The sequence below is a fragment of the Camelus dromedarius genome, chromosome 13, assembly GCF_036321535.1.
Source record: "Camelus dromedarius isolate mCamDro1 chromosome 13, mCamDro1.pat, whole genome shotgun sequence".
Classification (NCBI taxonomy): Eukaryota; Metazoa; Chordata; class Mammalia; order Artiodactyla; family Camelidae; genus Camelus; species Camelus dromedarius.
This window is the reverse complement of record NC_087448.1, coordinates 20141675-20169524: the sequence shown is the minus strand read 5'-3', so window position 1 is coordinate 20169524 and position 27850 is coordinate 20141675. Positions and strand designations below refer to the sequence as shown.

General features: G+C 33.2%; 1 long non-coding RNA gene across 2 annotated transcripts in view; it reads right to left on the bottom strand.

Moving 5' to 3' along the window:
* Positions 1-1285: 1285 nt before the first annotated feature.
* Positions 1286-27850, bottom strand: part of LOC135322730 (uncharacterized) — a 74017-nt gene continuing 47452 nt past the window's right edge. Inside the window, exons 4-5 of one of the 2 annotated variants that reach the window (XR_010383503.1) lie at positions 12469-12537; positions 1286-1357 (exon numbers count right to left, since the gene is read on the bottom strand). This is a non-coding gene — a long non-coding RNA (uncharacterized LOC135322730). Of the gene's footprint in view, positions 1358-12468; positions 12538-23345; positions 23537-27850 lie in introns of those variants that run through there. The other variant, XR_010383504.1, reaches the window with a different exon arrangement.

Genomic DNA, 27850 nt, shown 5'->3' with positions numbered 1-27850 from the left:
GTTTCTTACATGATATTATTATTACTAACATCAAATTTTTTAGAAAGACCCTATTCTGATAAGTATATATAATAAAAAGTTTAGATTTCATCACTAAAGCTTTGTTATAGCTACATAAAAAACACTGTGCTAAGTTGATAGTTAACATTTTATTGTAGTTGTTTTGCACCTTGCTGATCTGGAAACTGATATTTCAGCATTCTAGAGTGGGGTTACTTTATAGTTTATAACGCAGTCTTGTATTTATCACATTATATATCTACATCATTTCTATCTCTACAAAAACAGTGTTTACTACTGAATAGTAAAGTTTTTCAAGTGTAGAGAATATCATGAGATTTGCTGAATAAATTAACTGTCTTGCAAATGGCATAAGAAATGTCACATTTTATGAATCAGAGTTAACAAGATCTAAAAAATGGTCTGTCACAATTTTCACAGTGCATTATAGGATTATTCTATCTGAGGATATTTGAAAGTATTTATGATTAAATTTCAAAGCATCAGTAAAGAATTTTTCCTAGAAAGTTTTAGAAGTGATTTCACCAAGATTACTCTAAATATTGTGAACATATAAGGTTTCTATATAATATGCATGGTTAATATTAATGTAAGAGATTTCTATATAATACTGAGAAAATATCAAGGAATATATTTTGTCTGAGGTGTATCAATTTTTTAATTTTTATAACTTAATTTTTTTTCTTTTCCCAGTAAAATATTTATTGCATACTGTTATTTATTCTAAAAGGCAGTGACAATTGCCTGAAGTGTCTCAAATATATTTCTGTATATTGAAAATTTTACGTATCTTCAAAATTACATAAATATGAGGCACATAAAACCTATTAAATTTTGTTTATGATAAATTAGCTTTTTCAAGAAGATTTTTACTTTGTTTTTGATGATCTTATTTTTGGAAATCTATGTCTGAATGAAAAATGTATCATGTAATCTAACCGCAAAGTCATCTTTTCTTCAATTTTATTAATGTATTCAACTAAAGGAAATTAATAACACAAATAAAACCTGTATTGCATGAAAGTCATTCCCTACATGATAAAAATTATTTTCATCAGAACTTAAGCAAGAGTATCTATTATATAAAATTATAGGCCAAAACCGATAATCTACAATTTTTTAACAAAACCATCAATGTGTCTCGAAGAGTAAGATTATAGAATTAAGAAGGCTGCTGGCTAATAATATAAACTGAACTCATTGAAGCCTAAGGAAAGTATAATTTATATAGTTAATACTTACCTTAGCTAATTAATTTGCCTTTTTCTTTTCTTGCCCTGTTGTAGTTATTTGATAATGTGTTCTGGATTATCTAGACCTTCATACTGCATTGTTGCTGAAGATAGAACAAGATAATCAAAACTGTGTATGCTTGGTAGCTAGTAAGTTGTTACAATGATAATAGTCCACTAAAGAAATAATTATGATTATTACAGCATTCCACACACATGCTAAAGACTACCTTTATCTCTATGTTTAAAAACCATGAGCTGTTTCATTATACCATCTTGAAATCTCCTTAGAAATGGAAATTCATTGGCTCATTATTAAAGCTAAACAAAGCTCATCTCTAACAGGCTAATAAGTTAAGGTCTTTATTCAAAATGGAAATCATTAAAGATTATTGCACTGTTTTTAGATGGTACCAGATATGCTTATAAATGTTCACTAAGAAATTATATACACTGATTAAATAATCTAGACTGTGAGTTGCCTATTCACAATTCCCTACTTGCATAATTTAGGGAGCATTGTGGATGCAGCTTCTAACAATAACAGAAAGCATTCCTATCTGTGTTCCTTTTTTAAGACCTCTCCTAATGTTTATAATTTAACTTCACCCTTGCCTCACTATCTTCCTAATAGAGGGTGGGGAGTATTAATATTAATGCAATTATCAAAATTTCCTAGATCTTATAGGACAGCTTATAGAACAGCCACCTCAATACAGAATCTTCCTGAGCTGGGTCTGGGGTTTTTGTGGCAAGTCTCATGTACTATGATCCACATCTCAAGCTTTAGCTGAGCTCATCTCAGCCATGTGCTGTGTCAATGGTTTATGGATGTGTCATCAGGACTTATGAACACCTAGATAGGGATGTTGATATCATATAAATGGTATTAATGTTTCAAAAACTAGAATTGTATATTGTGAATTAGTGAGATTAAAGTCCATTTTCCCATCACTAAACACCCTGGACCAGGCTAAAAGTAGATTTCTAATTTTTGTTGTAAAACAAATTAGAATATCAGGAAATGCCTTAATAATTAGCAATTATCTTTATTTTTCTTTTTTCTCTACTTCCCTCTTTCCTGTCTTTCCCTCCTTCCCTTTCTCTCTCCCTCCCTTCCTTCTTATTTTTAAATATTGCTGTTTCTGTGTATGTTGGAATCAGAAAGTCACTTTCTCTCTGGCTTCAACCCTCCTCAATTTCCTTTTCTCAACTCTAAACAGATTTTCCTCAAAAGTGCTTATTTTGAGTTACATACAGTTTATTTTGTCACATCCCATCAACATTACAAGATAGAATATTGTCACAAAAATGACATTCTTTATATTAAAAATACAAGTCAAATGAAAAAAATGTTAAAGGAAAAAAATTCAGTAATCTAGGGGTCACATAAAATGAGGGCTTAGAATTGACCTTTGGGTTTAGCAATTTTTAGATTATCAACAAAGAGTGTGTGTGTGTGTGTATGTGTGTGTATTTTAAGATAAAAGAGATAACTTTAGTTGAAATGTAAAGGAAATGATACAGTTGAATTTGAAAAAAAATTTTGAGAGAGGGAGGGAAAGTGGGTGAGAGGGAGAGAGAAGGGGAGAGAGGGGGCGAGAGAGAGAAAAAGAGAGAAAGAGAGTAAAGATTTTGAGATTGAGTTTCCAAAGTGATAAGAACAGACAAGAGAGGATGGCTTATGCCAAGAGGATAAAATCACCCTAAGAAAAAAGAGAGATAATTTAGCTTTAATTATGGGAAGAAAGAGAATATGATTAGTGATGCTGACAGATAGGCAGATTATTTTTCTCCCAGTAAAAAGGGAACACTAGTCCATAAAAGAAAATGTAACCACCCAAAGCAGTGAAGAATGTGAGAGTCATTTAACTAATATGGGGAGACTGTATGCATCTTCTAGAAGAATAGGGTAATAAATAGATTATGAGACACTAATACATTCTCTGGGTAGTATTTAGGGCCTACTTGAGATGAGTGGGATGGACTTGAAGTGAGATCAGTTAATCATTTTGTGCCTTTTATCTTTACGCAGGCAGATAATCAGGGTAAGAAGAGATATGCATTTAAACAAGACTGAGGTTCTCCCCAGAAACTAGGAAGAAATAGAAGGCACTTGATTTTAAACTGTATACGAAGGACTGGTTATGATATTGTAACAAAGAATTTAAACTAGATAAAGATGAAAATGTAGACATAAATTACATGAAATGAAATGAAGATGTAGACATAAAGAGAGTTAAAATTAATGAAAAGTTGTGATATAAATTAATTTTAGGTTCTTGTTGGGGAGAGAAATCATTATTGCAACTGTAGCACTCTCTAGAGCAAGGTAGAAAGACATTGAAATTGAAATAGTGGTATAGTTGAAATGATTTGCAATTCAGTATTACCACTATGGGCATGAGTGCCTAATGTTAGAAGACAAAAATTTTGCTAAGTAATAGGTCATGGAATGGAGAGAGAAAGGGTTTTTGACATCAACTAGATATATGATAAGAATAGTGTTAGAGAGTAAGCAGAGAGCGAAGAGTTAAAATATCAGCTGAATGAAGGCAATTAACTTGGAGAATCTATAGGAATAATCTACAGATTATTATATAATAGTCAAGCATATTGGGTACTATGGTCTGCTAACAAATGACTCAATGTTGGGAGTATTTAATAAAGAGGGAAAAAAATTATTTGAAAGCAGCAAGGGAGAACACTGAGTTTCTGGCCAAATCAGATGAGAAGTATGGAAAGTAGCTCTAAGTCTAGGGAGCAGAAGTCATGTTCCCAGGGGAAAGCCAGTTTTCTGTTAACTTAAGGGGGCAAAGGAGACATTTAGATCAGAGGTTCTGAATATGGGTGGTTTTGCAGACAGTTGACTGTTGGCCCCGATAGGCATGATGGATAGATCTCAAAGTTTAGGAGAAGAGGGAGATGGGGTCATAAAAGGGATTTTAGAGCTCGATAAGGGGTTTGAATGCATTAGATGAGGGTGACCCAACAGGCTTTAGGCTTCTTTTGGTGATTGACATAATCCAGAATGAAGGACAAAATATGATGAGGTCCGGATATCTTAAAGCTGAACATTTCTGATAAGGTATTAATGTAATGGTGTTGGGAGATATGTGAGTCTTGCCAAGAGAACCCTTCTTGATTTTTTGCTGGTAGATGTATGAAGACCAGAGGAGCGGTATGGGAATTAATCTGGGAATACAGGACTCCTAGAGAAAGCCACTGATGGAGGAGAAGTCCGTTGATGTGATAGCCTAACTCAAGTAATGTAAGAAATGGAAAACAAAATAAAATTGATGCAGTCACCCTCTGACTTGACAACTTTTCAGTGAAAATCTTCATGCTAAACATTACCAAAATTCAAGAAAGAAGGAGGAGGGAGTGAAGAGCGAGGCTGAAAAACTGTAGGATTTTGCTCTAAATGGGAATAAGAGCTGCAGATACATGTGATTCATTCAAGAATATAATCTCTGTATGACAAGGAGGTATAAAATCATATATTATATATACATACATACATACATATATAAACAAAAGAGATACCACTGTCTCTTTTGCTAGCCAATCAAAAAACCGAGTGCAAACCTTGAAACTCCTCTGTAAATTATTTGAAGTAGACGTAAAGGTCATTGGAGAATGTGCTAAATAACTAGGTTTTTCTGTGCTGAACAGAAGAGATATGAAGACCACTAATTACATTTGAGTATGTCTAAAACTCACATCATTTCTCCAGTTGATGAGTTTAGGAAAGAAGGCACAAAGGAAAACTACAAAAATAGCCATTCTTATGTTCTTTGTTGGCTCTGTACAGGCTAAATAGACATCAATGAAGTCTTTTCGTCCAGAGAGTTAAAGGATCCCTCAGGTTTCCTTGAACTTGTAGATGGACAGTATATGCAATGGTTATCTATATTTTTGCCTCCATGAAATGAGAAAATGTACTCTATGCTAGTTGCTTCTGTTTCTATGAATTTTTAGTGAGATTTCCACCTTAGTAGCAACACTCTCTTTGTATGTGCATTAGGATGAAGACGGCTGAAAAAATCCAAGGCTTAAAATGTACACAATATTATTTAACTATAAACTGTTATATTTTTATATTCTTATATTTCACATTTGAGATTGTCATCTCTTCTGCCCTCTGCTGATGGGATTTGCTCATATGAATTTTAAAACCTGCTGTCTCTTTTGTGTACAAGTTAGGAAAGGATTTTCAGTTTAAAGCTAAATCATGCAGCTTTTTCATTTTTCCCTAATTATATAGTTTTTAATACAAAATTGAGGAGTCTAGTGTATCACAATTATGAGAAAAACTGTAATTGGGTTAAATATATTTTCTACTCTTCTCTCAAATTTAGCAAATATCACAATCACTATGAATGAGTTTGCAGTGATGATTTCAAATCATTTTCATAATTTCATTATCTGACATGATTTAAAATCAGTATATAATAATAAAAAGAAAAGAGGGATTAAGGCTATACTTTGTGCTTGTCATGTGGGCTGCATAAATTGTAACTTACAATCTATTGGATTTCATATGCCTAACTTTGATCAGAGAAACAAAGCAAAATGAAAAATGAAGTATGGCATGCATGCTTCTTTTTCCAGATAGCATACACCTTCAGTGATTTGTACAATAAGAGGTGTTTTGTTCCCTATGCATTTAATGTTTGTTCTCTTGTTTCCAGTTATTTTTCAGTTCTGTATCTTCTTTAGGTCTTGTTTTTGTGGTAACTTGATTGAATATTTTCTGCCATTAAAAAAAGTAAAGAAACTTTTACTTCATAAAAAAAAAATCACATTTTTCTTACAAAAATAATGCCTCCAGCAATAAAATAAGTATATTCTGAAGCTGTTTAAAAAATTTTTGTAATGTTGAGAAGTCTTTGTTTCAAATGCTCATAGGTTTTGAAGTGACATAAATTGTCTTTAAAGTTGAAAATAAAACTAAATGTATAATAAATTCCTATCAAGGTTATAACAGTAGTCCTTTAGCATACAAATACGGTTTTAAATCCCAGCTCAGCAAATATCTATGTCTTTATTCTTTGGAAAGTTATTTCTCTTCTCTGTCCCTCAATGTTCTCCATGACAGAGGTGATAACGCCTACCCCAATGAACTGACATAAATACTTAATGAAATAATACAGGCAAATTACATGTGACATACTTTGATACATAATGAGTGTCTTGAAAATATATTCACTGTAATAACAAAAAGAATAAATGCTGAACTAGGGCAAGAAAATCTTAAGAAAGCAAGACATAATTAAGCATATAACATAGGGCTTAAAATTTATACACACATCCATGTTGCCAACTCAGTTACATCTGAATGGGTTTGTATTTGAAATTAATTCTTTAGGAGACTATAACAAAAAAATTATACCAGAATGTTATTTTAATAAAATATTCAGTATGTTCAGGATTAGCCTTTCCTTATGCAGAAAAGTTGTCTTTAAAATCCAACTGCCATGAGAGATTATTTTCTGATGACACAGAAAAGCATGAAACACCACAAATTTGTTTATTTAAGATACATTCAAGAGTTTACTATGTGTTAGGCATGATGTAATACACTGGGTATATATTGGTGAATGAAACAAAGCCTGTCTCCTTATAAAGTTTAGTTTGATGGAACTCAGGATGGAGAGACAAACAAAAAGTAAGTAAATCAACAAAACTGAATGTCATTAAAACTCTTTAAATTGCCTTGGTTAAAAATGGCAGTTGTTGAGATAGAGATGAATAGAGTGGGAGACAGCAAGGCTTCTTAAAGGAGTCAAACTAGACAAAGGTCAGAAGAAGAAATAATATGTTAAAATGAGAATCAAAGAATGAGGAAAAGCCAGCCACGTGTAGGAAAAAAATGTGAACAGTGAATGCAAAGGTCTAAAATGGTTGAGTATGAGTGCTTTAGAAATTGAAAGTAAACTAATTTTTTGCAGCACATTAAAGAGGAGAGTCATTTGAAGTAATGTTGGAAAGGTAATGAGAAGGAATCATGGAGTGCATTACAGACTGTGTTAAGGAATCTGTATTTTATTTTCAGGGCCATGGAAAGTTACTGATTAATTTTAATCACAAATTAATAAGATTAGATTTATATTTTATAAGGATCACTTTGACTGTTAAGTAGAGGACTAAGTTCTGTACTCTTTTGAAAATACTTTGATAATGACAAAGTGGCGTTTGTGTGTGTATGTGTGTGTGTGTGTTTGTGTGTGTGTGTGTGAACTAAAACTACACTACAAAGCAAGGGAAGAGTATTTGTTGGCTTAACACCTATACTGTCTGAATCAGTTATTTCCACTCCTGGAAAGGCTCATTAACATCTTCAAGACCCTAATTAGAAGTCTATACAGTGGGGACTCCTCTGCTTAGCCCTTTACGTGAAGATATCTATGTTTACAATGGGGTAGTTTTTTTTAATATTCAGGTTTTTTTTTTAACTTTTTAGGTTGAAGTATAGTTGATTTACAATGTTGTATTAGTTTCTGGTGCACAGCATAGTGATTCAGTTGCATATGTATATATTTCTTTTTCATATTCTTTTTTATTATAGGCTGTTATAAGGTATTGAATATAGTTCCCTGTGCTATACAGTAGAATCTTGTTGTTTATCAGTTTTTTTAAAACTTTTAAAGAACTTTTTGAAAAAGAGTATACCACTTTGCTCATTTAAAATTACATTTCAGATATTTTTTGCAGAAATTTAAGTATTGACAAAGTATAATTTTACTGTATTATGGTGGCATTTAAAAAATAAGACACTGGCATTTCCAAATTAAATGACTTCTAAAAAATAAAGCAAAGAGACTCTAAGTATAAGTCATTTGATACTCTCCATCATCCACTTAAAAATACCTACAAAAAAAGTTCTGTGACAGAAATTTTAAAGATTTTCCTTTATCAATTATTCAATATTTCCATTTACTTTCCCTAAAGAATTCTATCTAAAAATGTCCTGTGGGTTCTTATAGTGATGAGGGTGCTCTATTAGCATTTAGTAGGCAGAGCTCAGGGATGTTAAATATCTTGGAATCACAGCAGCATCTTCAACAAAGAACTGTCTCACCCCAAGTTTCCAGTAGCATTGTGAAATGCAAATGGAATGTTACATTTTAATTTAAGTGATTCTATCCCTTGTCTCCTGCATGAAGAGCTCCTCACTTCTTGGAGAGAGTTGTAGTGATCCAAGTTTTCTACTAACTTTTCTGAGGGCTGCAACTATTCCTGATCTCTTCAGGCACAATCATATAGAAGCCTAGGCTTTCTATTTGGATTTATTCAGTGTTAGTACTTTAGGAAGAATGGCTCCTAAGGACTTAGCACTACAGCAAGTACTATAATACAAACAAGATCAAGACAGGGTCCTTGCCAGCAGGTGCTCACACGATAGCGGAAACAACAGACATATGATCCAGTCACAGTATCAGTGTGATAAACACAACAGTTTATAGTAAGTTTAAAACCTAATGGCGTTTATGCACTCCACTCCAGTACCCATACATGTAAATGTAAGATCTACTCTAGACCTCAGCCAAGGAAGTCAGCAGGAAATGTGTGTTGACTGGGACTCAGGGTTATCAATATTTCAAAACTGTAAATACAACAAAAATATCTGGATATCTGTCTTCTTTTGAAAATGAAGCAAACACAAAGCAACAAAGTGAATCTGCAGAACAGGTCCAGCTTTACCTCTAGCCAACAACTAACCAGAGATGAGCTTCAGATCCCTCCTTTAGATAATGTGTGAGTCTCCAGTTTGCCCCAGACCTCCTAAATCCAGCTTCATTCACAACTGTTACCTGACTAATTCCTATAGGTGTTTGATTTTATGCCTGGTCTAGATCTTCAGGGATGACAATACTTTTCTTTGATATCAGTCAACACTGTTGATTGATATTTTTGTCCATAATTGCAGATAATCTTTATATTATAGATTGCTTATATATTATTACATCTATATTGTTATCCTGTAACATATGCTTGTTAAGAATTTACTTTATGCAGTACATTATGTCTCACATATTGTAAATGATTAAATATATGTAAGCAATTCATTATGAGTCAATACTACCTGCCTGATTTCACAGTTTTGAAAACTGAGACTTAAAGGAATTGGCCTATTTGTCTAAGGTCACAGAAGATGTTTTTGAGCAGATATTCTATTGCAAATCTGTCCAACATTCAAAACCTACATCCTTCCAATCTGCTTCAATTATTATATATGATTTAACTTAGTTTTTTGTATATTATAAATAAATTGCAAATCAAAATATCTTTAGGTGGCTTGAGGTGGCTAAAATTAATTTCTTGATATAATCAAAAGAGCCCAAATCTCAATACTAAGCTTAGCTTTATAAAAATTCTTCAATTTGTAAACATTTTAAACCTATGTGTGCTTCAAAAGACAATAAACCTAAGATTTTATGATTTCCCCTTGTAGGGAAATAAAATTTGTCACTCCAAAATGTCTCTTTGGCATGTGAATTATTTCCAGCTGAAAACATTCAAGGCCCAAAAGACTCGAGAAGAAACTTTGACATTCCCCCTAGTATCATGAAGATTTTAGATAGAGGGTCTATTACAGGAACAGAGCTATTACCAGAGTATCTGCAAAGAATATGGGCTAGGTGTGGTGGGGAAACTCAGAATCCTCTCTGTGTCCCATTGTCTCTGCATAAACCAGAAAATACTTGTTTATCAAACATCTGCAATTTCGTCTCCATGTGAATTGCCACTACTCTCAACATTCTCTTTTGTCTTTAGCTGAAGATGATATCTAAGGTAAGGGCTTCAGCCATTTTGATGAGTTACTCAGTTTTCCTGAGTCTCTCCTGTACGTACATGTCTCTAAACTTTTGTTTGATTTTCTCTGTCTCATGTCAGTTCTTAGGCCAGCAAGAAAAGACCAGGAGGATTTAGGGAAATGTCTTTCTCCCTGACACCCTATTAAGACATAATAATACCACTTATTCCCTTTTTTCATTCAACAATGATTAAACACATGCAATTTATTAGGCACTAAACTTGGCACTGGATGGAGTAAGACCACTGAACAGAATTCTCAGAGAAATGAAGTTCCTACTGAGGAAATGGAAAATGATGAAAAATACAACCTAAAAACAGAACGAAATGCTAGGCCGTCATAAGAGCTAAGAACCAAATAAAGGATGGTTGTGATGTTGTGGTCTGTCTTAGAAACTGTTGTCTGGGCAGGAGAAGATGGCTGGCATCTGAAAAGAGATTCTGTGAAACAAAGTCACAAATGGCATGGAATCCTTAAAAAGGCACTTTAAGTAGAGGGAATAGACTTCCCTGAAATGGGAACAAGTTTAGAGTACTAGGGCAAAACTCAGGAATCCAGCATGGTTCAAAGTGGCTGGAGGGGCAGAATAATGGTAAGAGGTAAGATCAGCCTGGTTGCCTGTGGGCAAAATGTGTTATTAATGCAGGATGACATCTTTTTACTCCTAAGGTATTCTGTTGAGATCCTGGTTCCCTACTACCGTTCTGTGTCCTATGAGCCATGAGGGGGTAAAAAAGATTTTTCTGATTCATTTGTTTAGAAGGTGATCCTGTGCATGCACTAGTTATGTCCTTCTCTGTCTTTTTCTTTCTTGAAAAATAGTCTATCTGCAGTCAGCCTGTCTTGTCCATTTCTCTATGCCAGGAGTAAAGGGGGAATATCGATAGGGGTGGAATGATACAGTTTTGGAGTGCATGCTCAAATATCAGTGATAAGATTCTCATGATATTTTTGTTGTATGCATGATGAGAAATCAATGCAAGTTTTATTTTTAAATGATCCACTTAACCCTGATTATTAAAAACAAACAAACAAGCAAACAAATTCCAAGAAAGGAACTCAGAAATGTGCTAAGGTAAAAGACCCCAAATGTGAAAAGATGGATATTCTCTGATCTAGCTACAACATAATACCTTGTTAAAAGATTAAAAAGGCACTTTTTTGAGATAAGGCTATTATTACCTTTCTACCAATAGAGTGGAGCATTTGACAGTAGCTCTGCTAAAACAAGTACAAGTAATGATTTTCTCTTCTTTAGAGCTTTAGAGAAAGAGCTCTTGTTAGAGAAAGAAAGATACCAAACATTTAGAGGCATAAAATATCCTCTTCATGCTATGTAAGATTCCATCTCTTTCAGTTACTTAAAGGAAAAGACATTGAACATAGATCCAAACTGTGTAGGAGTTCATTAGCACATGAACTTGACTCAATATAGCTTTACCACTTATCTGTCTGGTATTCTAAGCAAGAGGAAGATAAGGCTCTTGCCTATTATGTTTTCAACAATAAGCCCAGAACCTAGTACTATGTCTGTAATATTGAACACATTGTTGCTACATGAATCAATAATACTGTGCTTGTGTGAGGAGGAAATCTGGTTTAGCATCTGTTTCATTGTCCTAGTATGATGTATGCATAACAATCTGCATATGGAAATAAGTGGCTATTATGCTTTGCTTCCTGCGTTTTATGTTTAAACTGTAAATTTTATATATAATATTAATATTTTATATATTTTAGAGGGATCTGTGGGTATATTAATTTTTGACAAACAGAAATCTCTATACACATTTAGAACATAAATTTTGGAAGAATGGCTCCCTTAGTGATGCCTGAAGACGGCTCACTTGTTGGTGATGGAAAACTATTTCCCAAAAGCACCTTTAACCCAGATTCCCTGTCTAAAAACACAAAAGAAGGTATATGTTAACAATAATTCACACACACAAAAATCAATCAAATGTTTTAGAAGAACAAGCAAGTGAAATAAATGTCTTAGCAATAAAGGTATATCTAAATCAGGTTTGAAAGCAATAGACCATATTGCAGGTTGTTCTATTTCAGCCAGACTTTTTGTAGTAGTGAATTCACAACACTAATGCTATCCAACACTTTCAGCTTTAATTTATATGAGTTACTTTTATTTTATCAATACAAAAAATCTACTTTTCAAGACCTAGAAGAAATATAACTTCTTTCCTATAGCTTTTCCTCTTTCCCCATTTGTTTATATCATTTTTCATGTTGTTTGCTTCTCTATATTTGGACATGCTTTGCTTATTACATATTTAAAAAATTTAACCCACTATATAATGAATCATTTTTCTCTTCAAACCCTCTCCCATTCCCACACCATACCGAAAGCTTGCACAGGTTATTCTCAGTCTTACTCACTTCTTTTTCTCATCTCTCATAATCCCAGAACTTTATAGAAGCCAAAATAAGTTGGTTGGATTTAATGATCTGTGAAAAAAGAAAACAGGAAAAAATTAAATAATGCTAGTGTTGATGCTAATAAAATAAAAATAATAACTAAACATTTACATGACTATAAGAATTGCAATCAGATCTATAATGTTAAAAAATCAAAATAATTAAATTCTTTATGTGTTAGCCATAATATCAAGCATTTACACGATTATTTTAGGTCAAAATATTCAATATAAATCTACTAGGGTTTTAATCACATCACACTATTTACACTGGCTTGGCAAAAGAAAGCTTTCGATACATTTCACTACAATGAGTTTGGTCCAGGCTCTGACACTATCTAGCATACAGTTTTACCTTTTTTATCATTCATTCTTTATCGATCTCCTTCTCCCCTGTATTAGCTTTGCTTTATCCTCCTTACACACTAAAATAATCTCACGGAGAGTCAAATTAAAATCTGATTTTATCATAGTAAAATATGAGGCCCACATTTCAATGCATAAAGCACATAGGCTATTAATGTAAAATTGACTAAGGAATGTAATCTGTGAGCAATCCTTGTTAATGATGAGTTATCAGACTAGAAATTGGAATCCATTACATTTTTTTTAAATATCAGGAAATGTCATAATATATGAGTCAATCACTGGACATGCACTTCAAAATATTCACAGAATTACATTTTGAGAATATTAAAATCTTAAGTGTTTAATCCTGCCATTTTGTTAATGGAGCAAGAGATACTGGATACGTCTTTGGGTTGCCAAATCATGGATTTTTAGAATTTTAAAGATTGTACAGAATTTTAATAAAATTACTTTACACCACAGAGAAGGAAACTGGAGTCTGGACATGTTCAGTCTCTTGCACATAGTTCTCTAAGTAGTGTATGAGATAGGTCTAGAACCTTAGATCCAGAACTCTTCTTATCATCATAGGGTTGTTTTGAGAACAATTCTTTTAGTGTATTTTTCAAAAATACAAATGATTATTATAAAATATTTTTTAAAAACAGATAAATTATGTAGAATGCTCCAAAATTACCCATTCAGATATTATCATAGTCTATGTTTAATATTTTTCCAATGGTATTTTGATTTGATAAGACAAACTACATTTTCCTGTCCCTTGAGAGAGAAACATTTTTTTGCATTTCCCTCAGGATGGGTTATCGGGTTCCAAAAACTATCTATGTTGACTTATTTGAGTCTAGAATTCACATCTTACTCTGTTTTACCCTGAATTTATGTTGGCACATCTGGCCAATCTCAGGCTGGCAGTAATAGAGTTTGGCAGAAGTAGAGTATTTAAAAATAGTTGACACAAAGCCATTAATTAAACCAGAAAAAGAGTACTATCTGGCTACATACCTATAAGTAAATAAAATTTAAAACACTTTATTTTAAGGATGATAAATGAGTAGGTAGTTCTACAACAGATAATTCTTTAAAAAAATATTTATTCTTCTAAAGACCTTGCTTACATCATTAAAAGTAGGCTTTGTGTTTAGGTGAGATTTTAAAAAAAGTATTATTGTGTCCCAATTTGGGGGACATTAAAATTTAAAGCCCTGAAAGCAATAACAAGTCTCAGACATAAAATCAAACATGCAAAAGACTGCTCATATTTATAGTAATACAGACATATGATCGATGTTACACCCCACAAACATGGTCATATAAATTATTTGGAGGTGATGACTTAGGCATGATAAATCATGCTATAAATCACCATTTTCCAGACTACATTTGAAATGTTGTTACTGTGAAGGAAAATTCATGATATCTCTTATCTCATGAATGATATCTCTGAAAGAGAATGATTTTAAATGCTTAATCTTGTGTTTCTAAAATCAACACTTTAATTTACTTATATAAAATTAAGTCTTGTAGCATCAATCAAAAACTTCAGAAAGTCCCTTAAATGTTTACTCAATGTAAAATGAATGGATCTCTAATTCTCCTACTGAAAGTACAGTATGTTATGATTTTAGGATAATCCTGCAAACTCTAAAGTAAATCTAATTTAAGGGAGATACATTCACTCAGCAATATTTTGGAACACCTACCTGAACCAGAAATTAGGTTATGGCCACAGACATACTGGCAAACAATACAGACTTTGTCCTTTCTGACTTTTTTGGAGTTTACTGCAGAGAAGGCTGTCTTAGTAGTATCATGATAACCGCCAATCTAGACCTTCCCTCAGAATGCTTCTGTTAATTAAATCCTCTACCTTTCTATAGTGTGATTATCTAAGCAGTTGTTAAATGTATTAACATCTTTATGGTGTTTGTTATTGTTCTTTGCACCTCTCTAGGGAAATTTCTAAAATTTAAGCAGGCAGGGAGTTAATAAATTCCAACTTTTTTTTTTCTTAACAGGGGATGATTTATAAAAAAGGATATTTTTAGTCCTTTGCAATAATAAAACAGAATACTGCTGCCACTTTCAGAAATGAGGAAGCCAGACAACTACTGGAGTTGCTATAATGTCGGGAGAAAAAGAAAGAAACAGTAGAAGGGGCACATTAACTCAAGCTGTCGTATAACTGTTACATACAGGGTCCAGAGGACCTGTTTCTGTAGGATAAAGTAAGGACTCTATGGCCCCATACGGTATTTAAACCCAAATATGGAGATGGACACTTGTAAACTGGCAAAAAAAAAGTAAAGGAAAAATATGGATTTTCTTTAACCCAGTCGAAGAAACACGGATAAAATAAACCAACATGTCAATATAGTCTATAATTCTAAGGTATATACCATTAATAGAGTTGAAAGATATTAAGATAGATAGTTGAGATTTGATGGGAAAATGTTTTAGATAAAAGTAAAGCTGACAACAGCAAAGCACACCTACAAGTCTCTTTCAATGTAAGTGAAAACTTTAACCCATAAAATTCATGTGTTACTTTTAGGGACCATAGATGACATCAGCCACCATAACTGAGTGGCCTCTGCACCTACTCTGTACCTCTTTGTTACTCAGTCACTAAGGCGAATAGATGTGTGAGAAAGGAAAGTGGCATTTGTGAACACAAAATGTTATTTGAGATTCATGCAAATGGAGAGGATATTAGGATCACTGTCTTTAAGTATTTTGAAAAAAGGTTGTGTATTGAAAGAAAGTTAAAATGAAAAATTACCCCCAAAGAAGCTTTCCTGTTTTTTCCTTCTCATTGTTTTTATTTTCCTCTTTTGTCCTATTCCAGAGGCTAATGATGGAAACTCAGAGAAAAGCCTCGAACAGCAGTTTCTCAGATACACACACACACACATCAACAATACAATTTTCTTATTAGATTATAAAACAAATACTAGGCAACCTATACAGTATTTGGGGGAAATAATAGTCTATGACTTGAAATAGACAAAACAGAGCCACAGAATTTTAAACTAATACAGCATAATAAACAGAATGAGTGATTACAGAATAAATACTGCTTCAATCAGATTCAATTAGGAAACATAAAGGGAATGGGTTAGCATTTTGTTAATTTAATAGGCTAATTAAATTAGTGAATTTTAATCATGTACTTTTTGTTTTATTTATCTTTAGAAATTAACCACAATAACAGAGGAGAAATTGTATAATTTAGGTTTTTCTTCTTCCTGAAATTATAAAAATTTAGGACACAAAGACCTGTGGCCAAGATTACAATGTCTCCCCCAATGGGATTGCCAGATAAAATAAATGACACTCAGTTAAATTTGAATTTCAGATAAACAACGACACATTTTAGTATATTCCAAATATTGTATGGAATACTTACAATAGAAAAGCTATTTGATACTCAGCTCAAATTTAAATTTAACTGGTCACCCTTACTAAACTCTAGCATCCTTATTCTGTAATCTTCAAGGCTTTATATTTATGTTCCAAATGCATGCTTTTCTATTTACACTAAGCTGAAATAAATATACTATTCAGAATTTATAACTATGCCCTCGTAGATGAATTTTCCACTATTCCTAATACCAAGGTGGAAATAAAGAGGAAAAGGAATCAGAGGTTTTATCTTTAACATGTGAAATACTTCTGAGATGTGAGTATTGGGAATGGTGGGAGTACAAACATAGTGAACATCAGATGAGAAATAAATTACAAGGTGCAGCTTTATACACAGACCCTATCACATCTTTTCTACAATCTTAATCAACAGAAAAACAATATTTCCTACACCCAGCCATTTTCTCTCCAAAGAATTACAAGTTCTTTGTTTATAATGAAATCACATTGGCCCCGTGTTCTAATGCATGAAAACAAAAATGCGCATGCCATCAATGTGGCTATTAAGTAAAGGAATTCCCCCTCAGTGGAATTCATTTTGTTTTTTTGTTTGTTATGAATGAACAAATAGGTCTTTGTGAACTGAATTGGCACAGCCAGAGATTACCGCTAAACCTTTTTTTGTGTTTGCAGTACATCCATTGTGAAGACTGGAAGCTACAATTTGTTTGCATGTCTTTTTCATTTTGATTTTTTTTTCCTTTTTTCAGGTTACTTCACCACTAACAGGAACAATAATTCCAGAGGAAAAGATAGCTTGAATGAGACTGCATGATTGCTTTTCCAACTAAAATGAGTAGAAAATGAAAACACTTTAAATGAAGTGTCTCAAATAAACATTTAATTTAGGATAAGACAGCAACCGCATATATACCACCATATCAAATATTGAAAGAGCACTTACTGAAGAGTTGAAAGACTCATTTGCAAGAAAATAAATGTAGCTCTAAAAGTGAGCTGCTAAGAGTAAATATGTAAAAACACATTTAAACAGCATGCAATTAACATGAATTTATACTAAAAAAAAATGAAAAACATGATGAAATTTTGGAGAATTACATATTCGAACAGGAAACTGTTTCATTTTTCATCAAACATGAGCCTAACTGTGCACTCGATGCTCTTTAATGAGCTGTGGATTTCAAACAAACTAGACGGTTTTCCCTTCATACATTAGGCAAAGTAGATGCATTCTTTTCTCAGTCCCTTCTATGTCTTTAAATATTCCTTTCTTATCTCCTTCTGTGTTTAAATACCAGACTTCGCAGCCCTCATGACTTTATCCTTCTTTATTCTCTCCTTCCTTCTTAATAATTTTGACTTTTTATTCTTTCTTCCCCTTAAGTTCTCATGTTTTCTGGCATTAATATTTGTTCTGTTCCTTGTCCATTGTTTTATAACAATCTCACTTCACTTCAACCCCATATTTATTTCTAGCCACATAGTTTACTTTGGTATAATACCTGGGCATCACAGATATTTGTGTAGTTACTAAAAACTATGACCCTAACATGGAGATAGAAAATTTTGTATTTTAATACACACAGAGATGATATTGTTATTAGAGTGTTTTGTAAATCATAAAGCATTCAATAAAATTATAATGGTTGTTTTTATTAGATGTATTGTTGGAAACGATCACACATGACTAGAATAATCATTTAATAGTTATACTAGGTAATGAACTATATTTATGTAATTATATATAGTATATAACTGTAACTATATGTAAAATAATTGTGATCATGTATGTATAGGTCAATCAGATTAAAATATATTACAGTTCCCAATAAATTAAATAGCAAATGCACTGGTAAATGATATGGATGTCAAAATGTTAAGCAATTTCTTTTCCTCCTAATATTGCTATGTTTATCAAATGGGGGGAAGTGATTCTCAATTGATATGTTTATGGAATGAAAATGGAAGCTGTTTGGATTGCTTCTAGAGCCAAGACAGTAACAAAATAGAAATTTCAAATGATTTGCATCCATCGCCAAATGTTTTCTTGGCCAATATCAGTTATATTATTTTCTGCTAGTTCAGCATTCAGAAGATCAATTGAAGTTAAAGAAATGAAATTAAAGATGATAAAGTGGCTTTAGTTTTTGGTCCAATGTTAAAAAGAGAAATCTTCAGTTCCTTTTTGCCTAGTTTAGTCCTCAGGCAAGATACAATTTATTTTATTCTTGCATCTTTCTATAAAATTTTGAATATTTTACATCTATATGATTACAGTTTTTAAATCTTTTAAATTTTCTTTAGAGTCATGATCTATTTCTCCCAACAGTTTTCAATGGAATGCAAATTGCCCATTAAAATGTTTTCATTCCTGATGATAAAATATAAATTAAACTCTGATTATGAAGCCTAGATCAAAAGCCTATTCTGTCACTTAACTCACTGATTTAGTCTTCATTCTTCCTAAACTTTAATCATCTCTATATCAAGCAACAAAAATATAAACAAATCTGGTGGACTGAAGGGCATATTAATGGTAATCAGATTATCAAACTATCATACTTTAAATTCCAACTCATTTCGAACCATTATGTGACCATTCTACTCTAATTACTTATTTTTTGTCCAGCTAAATTTTCTTATTGAATTAGAGCAAATATCATTTTATCTAAATTCATTAAAAATTTCCTGGCTTATTTAAAAGTCCTGTTAGCAGACAGGACATCCTTTTCCTCATTACAAATGTTTAGGATCTGTGATGGGGTTCCTTTTATGTTTCTTTGTATTTCACTTGGACCTGTTTCAACAACACGCTTAAATATATAACCACATCAATTAAATTGGATAGATTTCCTCTGAAAGGTATGTTAACACATTGGAGACCTGCTCCCTGACTACCTTAGTAACAAACCAATGTAATTTTAAATAATATTTAGTTACATTTAAGAGGAAAATTCACAGACTATATTAGGACAATCATGCCATCACCTTCTAAAAGCTGAAGTAAATGTAAGTCAGAGATACTCATAGCCATTTGACCTGATAATGTCAGAGTCTGGAGACATAAAGAGTCAAAGACATTCTTCAGTAGACCAGTCCACAATCTAGTTAGATCTTTTGTCTATATCTAATAGTACCAATAATCATATTGTGGAAAAAGATTGCTGTGGTCTGAATGTTTGTGATGCCCCAAAATTTATATGTTGAAATTCTAGCCTCCAGAAAGCAGGGTATTTGGGAGGTGCCTAGGTCATGAGGGTGGAGTCGTTATGAATAGGATTAGTGTTCTTCTAAAGGAGACCCTACAGAGATCCCTCACACCCTCCACCCTGTGAGGAACAGCAAGAGGTACTGGCTGTGAACCAGGAAAAAATTTCTCACCAGAATGAGACCACGTTGGCACCTTGATCTTGGGCTTCCAACCTCCAGAACTGTGAGAAACAAACGTGTTTATAAGCTACTCAGTCTTGTATGTTGTTGCAGCAGATGAATGGACTGAGACAATGATCAAGTCACACTTTTCATTTTGAGAATGCTGGCTTTGAAACAGAAAATTTGGAAAATGCTCACTTCTGAAAGAGTACATACACACTCCATGGCTTCACCTTTCCATGCTCTTTCTGCACTTCTTAATGCTGATACTTATAAAAGGTAAACTAGCTGACATCATCGATATAAATTTAAAAAAAAATAGTACTTTATAATATAGAAAGGCAGGTATGTTTCTGGCCTTGAGCTTTATTTTCCAACCGCTCTCCTCTATGCCCGGGGCTCTGGCCAGTTAGAAGACATGCCCCTGATGTATTCTCCTCCCTCCACTCTTGTGGTCCGTCTCTACATGCCTTTTGATGCTTTCTGTGGTGTTGGTTCTCTCAACAGCACTTGCATTTCTTATATGACACTGACAGGGGATCTGATCTAAATCAAGCCTCTCTACTTGTAGGCAGGTAAGAAAACAGCTTGGGCAAAATCTTGGAACATAATAATCTATATGTTGAAGCAGGAGATTTCGAGAGTCACATGCTAGGTTCTATTCTCTGTGCTGTCTTGTTAAAAGAGCTAATGCTTCCATCATGGATCACATTTTCAGAAATAAACAGCTGGGACCCAAGGCATCTGCATGGCAGGACAAAGCTTTTATCTCTCTCACAGCAAAGAGCTTCCAGACCCCTGTCAGTCTGGCATAGCTCTCCAGACTAGAGGAAAGCCTTTCCTTAAGCATTTATTCACAGAAATAGTGCTTTGATATGTTATTATATATTTAACTTTTTATCCAAAACCCCCCACAAAATTCCCCCTACATTTTTACATCTGGAAAAAGGATATTAAAGTGATTTTTTTTTTAGGGGGCAAGCATTATACTGTAGTCAGCATAGATTAAAATTGGAAACAAGATATAAAACCCCACATACTGGCAAGTGTTGAACCAATGGCATTAGCTGTGTATGAAAACCAAATACTAGAACCAGAAACTGAACTTCAAGAACCCCCTAAAAGCAAAATCTGTACTTCTCAGTGACCTCATGACTCATAGGCCTTTCATGTCTAAACCGGAACATATACAGACATTCCTTTGAATGTGAAGGCATTTCTCACCTAAGTAGGCCTCAAAATCTAAGAGCAGAATTGGACTAGAAACCACTACCATTATAAACAGAGACTAAACTCTAGTCAGTAGAGACTCACACAGCTGCTGGAGTGACATCCTCAAACCAGAATGTGGCCAAAAGTGAGAATCTTATCCAGGACTAAGATTCCCCATTTATGCCTTCAGAGGAACTCTTGAGCCCAAATGCTCCACTGGCTTTGATGTATCTCATTTTAAGACACTTTGCCAACAGAATACATCACACCACTATCTACAGATGACTGGATGTATTTCAAAACTTAAAGCTGTTATCACACCTTAGGAAGAATCCTGCTGAATACGTAAACTACCTACTTGATAAATAGTGATTTTTACCTACTTTAAAGTTAGAGCACCAATGAATTCTAACACACAAGATATGGTGAGCTAGCCTATGTTGAATTTACTCAGAGGTTAGTTTCATGGAAACATTTTTACTTCCCAGAGTATTTGGTTTTATAATTAGGTCTGTGATCTGCCAAAAATCTTATTGCTTTTTGCAGCAGGAGATAGTGATGATAATGTAATAAATTTAAATCAACTATGTACTTTTGTGCTAAATCACCGCTTACAAATCATCCATAATTCTTTTTGAATACTACCTTCAAAATACATTCAGACTCCCGATGTTTACTACCACTTCCACTGCTACATGCCTTGTCAGAAACAGTTGCCCCTTGCCTGTGTTACTCAGATAGCCACCTAGCTGGTATCTGGTTCCACTTCTGCCATCCTTCCTCTTCAATTCTCAACACAGCAACAATATTAATTATTTTAAATCTTAAACCAGTTTTTAATACTCTTCAGTTCAAATGAACTAATGATTTCCATTTTCACTTACAGTTTAAGACAGAGTTTACAACTAATTGCCTATGCAATTCTATGTAATCTGGCTTTGGACTTCATTTTTACTTCTTTAATTCTTGTTTTTCTTATTTGTCTTCTTACTGTTTTAAGTATTCTCTCTTTAGACACTTTGCCTTCACTGTTCCCTTGCCTAGAATCTTCCCTCAGATAGTTGTATCACTAACTGATCAACTTCCTTCAAATTTTGCCCAAATATTACTTTTTCTATGAGACACATTAATCCTCTTCTCTTTTTCATCCATTCTCTGTTGACTTTCTCTATTTTTTTTTTTCTGTAGAAGATTTCACCTTCTAACACACTGTATAGTTAGATTTTGATTTTGGTGGATTATTAATTTTCTATATTCACCTACTATCATGTAAGCTACAACAAAGCATGAAATGTCACTTCTCTGATGAATTTTAAGCACTTAAAACATTGTCTCATACATAGTAGGCTTTCAAATAATTATTTGCTAAAATAATGAAGGAATGAATGACAGATTCTGCATTATTTATAGACACAAGAACAGACTTGTATGCATGACTAGGACATTATGATGTACACCAGAAATTGACACATTTTAACTGCCTATACTTCAATTAAAAAAGAAAACACATATCATAAGAAACTTTTTGATTTACAACTTTAATAACTGAGAAATTTATCTCCGTTGTGTGTGTCTTTGTATGTGTGTGAGACACACATTGCTAGGTCTGAATTGTGGTGCCTCACCTCCTATTCATATGCTGAAGTCCTAACCCCCAATGTGATTATATTTGGAGATAGGCCTCTTAGGAGCCTATTTAACTAAAATCAGATGAGGTCACAAGAGTGATTCCTAATGTGATAGGATTGGTGACCTTATAAGAAAAGGAAGAGAAAAAAGACCTCTCTTCACCATGTAAGGTCACAGTGAGAAAGCAGCCACCTACAAGCCACAGAGAAAGCTCTCACTAGAAACCAAACTCTGCGAGACCTTGATCTTGAATTTTCCAGCCTTCAGAACTGTCAGAAAATAGTTTTCGGTTGTTTAAACTATGCAATCCATAGTATTTTGTAATGGCAGCTTGAGTAGTTCATACATATATGCATATTGTGAATTTGTGTGCATATGTGTCTGTGTTTGTGTGTGTTTGCAAATTTTGAGATATTGTCATCACCTGATCTTAATTCGGTAGCATTTTTGGCCAAGTATTTAAATGTTTCCTAAGAGTGTTGTTTAGGGACTTCTATTAGAGGTAGTGTAATGCACCAATTTTAATGTATCATAAGTTAATATTCCATCATCATTTCAATCAGGTTATTTTGAGTCTGAAAAAATCCATTACACTAACAATAGAAACTCGTAAACTCCCAAAGAAATACAAATGAAAATAACACATTAGGGAGGACAGAATGGTTACTTTGAGGAAAGAGGAGATGGAGAATATGACACTAAAAGGGAACAGCTATGTAAAATAAGAAAGGCAGCTGTATATACCAATAATAATAATATGCCATGAAAACTTGCTTCGATTATGTCAGTCCTCTTCACCTGCGGTTAAGCAACATGTTTACATTCAGGATGTTATTACATTTAAAGGGCTTGAATCATTTTAAGAAAATTTTAGAACCTTGTATCAGTGTGAAAACAAGCAGTCATCCTGAGAAATACTGTGAGAATGGCTTAATTTATTACCCGCATTTCTTCAGTTAAGGTACCAATACCATGTATTTGTGCTTCATTACCTACTGAGAGTAATCACCATCCTTACGTTGCTTGACTCTTCTCTGGACCCACTCGCAACTGCTACTTTAATTCTGGTTGGTAACCATGGAACCAAATACAGAAAGAGAAAAAAATAAAAGGAAAGCCTGTGTTACTGCTATTTTTCCTCACATGTTCTCTCCTCCCCTTCCCCTCCTAATCTGGCCTCTCATCCAAAATATTGGAAACATGTGCAAAAGTGAAAAGAAATGAAAGTTCTTCTTTCTCCCTCTTGTCTTACTGCCTTACACTCATCCTGTTCTCTGCTTCAATCCTATCAAGCTCTCCTAAGCACCAATTTTTAAAGAGTTGATGAGGGCAAAATGTAGTAACAGTGTGAAGCGTAAGAAGAGGAACACATTGTAGAGCAGAGTAGGTGTCTGATCACTTCCAATCCTGCCTACCAGTCAGCTCAAATCATGTCTTCTCCTTGGCCCCTACATTAGTTAGGACAATAAACCAAGGGTTTGTAATAAATGACTCAAAAATCTCAGTGGCTTAATTCAATAAAAATTCATTTCTCACTCACACAAAGTTCATATCAAATGTTTTTGGCTGGGGAGCTCATAGTTCTAATCCAAGGACTGATTTGGGAATCCAGACTCCTTCCAACTAGTGATATCAGCATCTTTGACTCAAAGGAAAGTGAAAGAATGTAAGGGAGGTATATGCTAACCCACATCATTTAACTTTATATTCTATTGTCCAGAACTAGTCTCCTGTAGATGTAAAGACACAATATCTGCCCATCAACAACTCCTTTCATATGCAGATTCACAAGCCTTAAGTGTCCCACTAGCCATCTATCTCTGCAACGCATCCCACCAGTGATTAGGGTTTCTCTTTATTTCAAGAGCTTATTTGCCCACGATGTTCCCAGTCTCCTTCATCAACCTAGAATTTATACTTAAGCTAATAGCTCCATGTAAAATAGTGTGTGATCTTGAATGTTTGAATTGCATTGAAGAGATATATGGGTAGAGTTTCATGTTAGGCTCTGAACACATTTCTTCAAAGAATTATTGGTGAGTAAAATGATTTGGTTTTATGCTTTTATGAGGACAATAAAATACATCAGGGACATTATGGACCAAATCGGATTTCGTGGAATGGAACTAGAAGTAAATCACCTCGTGTAACAATAATTATGGAAAATGTTTCCAATGAAAATTTATATTTAATGTTAAATAAAGTATATAAATTGATGCCTGCACATAATAATATTTTGGAGGAGGATCTAAGTGGAATTATGTAGGGACATGATGATTTTTATTACAGAAGCAAAGTGACGGCTGTGAGAACAGAGCTGCTGCATCTACACGTTTTTTCATAGGGTAATTTTTAAAGATTTTTTTGTTTATTATTAATTTCCTTTTGGAAGAATAGCGTTTTATATATATATATATATATTTCTCTACAGGGAAAATCTACAGTATTTTATCATGATGATCTCCGGTGATAGTGCAGTGTTTGGCACATCTTCAGAGTCCAAACACTTGCTAATTTGAGTTCCACTGTTGGAAACAGGATTTTATTTCTTTCTACTATGTGGAAAACAGCTAAGATGGAAAATGCCCACTGATTTTCATAGACATAATAGAGAAAGGTATTCTGGATCCATTTATCTGATGAGGCATATAAACTTAAAAAAAAAAAGAAACTAACTTTGTAGCCAGTAAAATGACCACAGAGATTATTTTAAAGAGATTCTCCGAAGAAGCAAAGAAAAATTTGGTGGAGTCATTTTATTACAGGAAAGTTCTAAATAAATATTTTTTGTTGTGGTAATGTAGAAAAGGTACTGTATTCACGTGATAAATAATAATTGAGAATTTATTAGTGGAAAAAACCTATGAGCTATACTGCTTTTCATTTTTAAGAATATATTGTGACTGATATTTTATGTTTATTCTTCTAAATTTATATAACTAATGCACTGATAATTGTATATTTTTGTTCTTTTTTAAAAGGATTTTGATTTCATGATAATCTCTACTTTTTAAAAAAAATTCTCTAAATTTATTATTAAACTAGACTTTCTTCTATTATATAGCTCATTATTTAGAGCCTGTTATTTTTTGCCAAGCACTATAGACTGAAAGGAAAACGTACATGATTCCTGGCATTAAAAATGTAGAGACCCATGACAGAGGGAAAAGAAAAAAAATACAATTTGATAAGGACTTGAATATACATACAATAGTGGAATATATAATTTATATTCAACATGGGGAAGACAGAAGTGATACTTGAAAGTGAGAGAGGAAGATATTCTAAATGGAAAGCAACACCTGCAAAGATACTATGTCATAATTTATTTAAGTATATTACATAGTACTTTTTTGTTGTTGGTTTGTTATTTGTCATCCTTAACCCATTGAATTAATTGGGATCATCAATAGGACTTATTCATTTATGAAATCCTAGTACATCACAGTGTCTCACTCTGACCCATATTAGTTGATCAGTAAAGGATTATGGGACTGTTGAACTGGCAACATTTATGTTGATGTACCCAACGATCTTCTAATGAATGCTCTCATGACTATTGTGCATCATGGTGATAACAAATCTTATAGCCATATTTTATTTCTGATTTTATAGTTTTTGAAGCTTTCACTATGAGCCTAGTCGAATGCTTTTTATACATAATCTTATTTAAACTTATAACTTGTGCTATAGGTAGGTCCTATTGCTATCTAACAAGAATAGATAAAACACTGAACCTTAAAGAAATTAAATGATCTACTCAAGGTCACACCCAGTAAATGTGGGCTTAAAAACAGGACAGACACCAGATGCTGATCTCTGAACTACAACATTTCCTACCTTCTACCTTTTTGCAATTTCTAACATTATTTTTCATCATGGTAGTGTTTTTGTTAAGCTATGATTGTGCCAAACTTAATTATTCTTCAATTTGATCTGATAATTACTTCTATGCCAATAAGTATAGCACAACTTATGACTCAAACTTATTATATGGTCTCAAATATTTGGTCAGTTCTTATACAAAGTAAAATAAATATTATTATATCTTGTTAGGTATTTTTACATTTTTATCCTATGTATTATGCCCCAGAAATGTGTGTATCTGTTCATATTATGCCAATGTCATGATTAAGGAAACTGTAGAAAATGAGTTTTGACCCGTCCAATGGCAAATTAAGAAAATAACATAAAGTAGCTTTAGAAAAAAATAAAATAAAAGGTATCATTTACTGTGATATTTATTTTATAATGGAACTCATGAGTATGAATACAGAAAGAAATCTGAAAGCAATTAGGACTAAGAATTACAGAGCTACCAAGAGTGTGTAGATATAGATATGGATATAGGTTTAGATGAATGCATATATACAACAATGTGGTGTATATATACCTACCTATATCCATACCTATATACATAGTTTTCACTAAATTTTTTGTTAAAATTTACCTGAAGTCTTCTCTCCAATGGACTAGTTTTTTTCTTCTTTTCCATTCCTATTTGGGAAAATATCGTCACCTTCTGTAATGCACGTATATTAGAGTTTCTAACATTTAGTGAGCTTAACTTGCTTTCTGATAATCTCATTTCAAATATGATAGTCTTATAACTAGATCAGATGTACCTCCCAAGGACAGTCGTTCAGTCATCAGAGAATAAAGGTCATGCAATACAAATACTGATGTTGAGGAAACATCTCTCTATGTGGAGGGGGCAGGCCCCCCCAAAAAGAACCTAGTCATTAAATAAGTTTTCATGATATTACATTTCTTGACTGCTTAGTGCATACATCTTTTTTGCCCACATATGAAATCCCAATGATAAAATAAAATATTTTATCAAAGTAAAATTATCTTCAGTAAAATGTTAATATCTCTTCTGTTTTTGTGAGACAGCTCAAAATCTAACCAGTCTATTGCATTCACAAGCTATGATATGTAGCTACTCTTCTCTAAATCCATTACACTAAGGTGATTTCCATATTTTCATTAGAGTACTCTTTTTATACAGTATGATGTTTTTATTCTACAGAATATGGACAATATAATCATTAAAAATACTAAAATATAGCTTCCATTTGAAATTGAGAATATACAGAGAAACAAATTTCACATTACAGATGGTCTAAAACATGTAATATTTCCTGTTTTAGATGGAAAATAATGTACATACTAACATCAAATATCAAGGCCATCTATTTGACTCCCTTGGACTGCCATTCTGGCTGCCATAAATTTCCCACTAGGATGATCTCCTTGGTCCAGGGGTTTTTAAGACTACCTATGAGAAAGTAATTGGGGATATATTCTCCGTGTGTGTGTGTGTGTGTGTGTGTGTGTGTGTAGGGTGTGTAGAATGTGGCGTGGTTACTGTTTTA